The sequence below is a fragment of the Rhincodon typus genome, chromosome 10 (genome assembly GCF_021869965.1).
Source record: "Rhincodon typus isolate 14 chromosome 10, sRhiTyp1.1, whole genome shotgun sequence".
NCBI classification, from domain to species: Eukaryota; Metazoa; Chordata; class Chondrichthyes; order Orectolobiformes; family Rhincodontidae; genus Rhincodon; species Rhincodon typus.
In genome coordinates, this window is record NC_063341.1 from 25505775 (window position 1) to 25507856 (window position 2082).

Below are 2082 nucleotides of genomic sequence, written 5' to 3' on the forward strand. Positions count from 1 at the left end.
CTAAAGCTACCATGGGATATTGGACAGGAGTTAGAATTAGGATGTTGAGCTTGATGATCAGCCACGGTCATACTGAATTGCCTACTCCTATCTTCTTTGTTTCTAATCTTCTTTATTGTGCTTTGTATGATCGGACAAAATCTGACACTAAACTAGAGATATCAGAACTAGACAAATTTTGGTTAGATATGGCTTAGGGAGTCTGAGAGAGAGATGGTTTAAAGGAAGGAATTCCATAAATGAGAGCTTTAGAAATCCAACGGTACGTACGAGAGTTGGAGGAAAGCAGCATTCCAAGGGCTGGAAGGTAAGCGACAGAGGTAAAGATGTGATGGGAGGGGAAAGTGTTATAAATCAGAATTGGAGGACAAAGTAACCAGTGAAGATCAATGAAAGGGACCTGACACAGGTGAGGATACAGGCAAAATTTTGGACAAGTTCAAGATTAAGCTAAACACATGAGAGTCAGGAAATTAGCATACAAATTTAATAAAGGCTACGAGAGGTGTTCTGTGGTATAGGAGTTGATGCAGTGAGAGGGCCAATGTTGCAGAGATGCAAGACAGGGAAGTAGGTTGCTATGTGAAGTGCCTATCCCTTTAGAAGCTATCATGCACCAGTACCACATCCATGAACTCAAATGAAAATACATGAAATAGCACAAAGTTGGCATGCTAAACCTAAGTATGTCCACTTAAGACATGTAGCCATTTGTACAAGCATCACTTCTCTTGGGTGTTTGCAACCGGAAGGATAGCCAAGGAGCAGTCACAAGGCTCTGTCTCAGTGGTGTGATGTCATTCCCATGATTTGCAGATGCACAAGCTGTCCCTGGCAATCTTGTTATTCTTATTCACAAAATCTTCAGCCTTGCTGTAGAGAGTTCGAGTGTAAAGGCTCACAGAAATTTGAGCAAAAGTAATTAACAGCCTGTATCAATTGTTTACAGAACACAATCCAGGCCATTGGTGTTTCTGTAAAATGCCTCTTGGAGATCCATCATAGATCCAGAATTTTAGAAAGGATTTATTGTAATGGCCATCATGTTGCAACTTTTCACTAACAAACATTTAATAAGCTTAGTACTGCAGATGATCTTTCAAAGAGGTCTACTGTGGAATGTCAAATGGCTAAACAATGCAATATCATAAGGGAAGATGGCAATTCCTTTATCCCAGAAATTATGCTACAAATTTAACTGGCAAAAAACTGCATCATTGTTGTAAGCAATATTCCTTCCATGTCACGCAGCCGCTTAGAGGCTCTGCACATATCAGTTGGCCACTGTTCCCAAAAATTTCTTCTGGTTCAGAAACCACTGCCATGCACAAACCTCAGGTCTGCATAGCAGAACAAGTAGTTAGATAGAACTTTGATTGTAAGGGCAGGAGAAGCTGGTCTTAAGCTTTAGTGTCATTACACAATTACATTATGGGCACTCTCCCGAAAATGCAGTTACTTTCATTTTCATTAAAATAAATCCATACCTGGTGCATGAACTTGCAGTGGTGTAGTTGGGACACTGCGGCCTCCAGATTCATCTTCATGAACTGCAGCAAGGTAAATGGGAGTTTCATACATTCCTAGTCCTATAGGAACAAGATGAGTTACAGTAAACTCCAGAACAAAAATCAGAATAAGCTAATGTTCCACACATCACCTGTTCTTAAGTTGTAAGACAGAGAGCAGACTTGATAATTTCATAACCAAGCTGCATTGTTTACTTCATGGTGATTAAAGGACTAGTAACAGACATTGTTCTTTAATGCTTGATGTTTCATTTTAGCCTAAACGATTTGACTTGTGTCATGGAGTACTGCTTCAAATTCAATGTCACTAGCACTCCTGTGCAGCAGAAGTGTTGCAAGTAACCTAGGCTGCTAGTGCATTCACTTCTTAGTTAACAGCTTTCAGAGTGACTTGTGAAATGCAAGGTTTCCATTAAATTTCAAACCAGTAAAGGACTACTACACAACCAAATGATCTAGAAAATAACTATAAAAACAGACACTTGCAGGAACAGAAACAGGCACTTAGCTCAACAAGTCTGTTCTGCAATTGAATGAGAACATGGCTGAATCT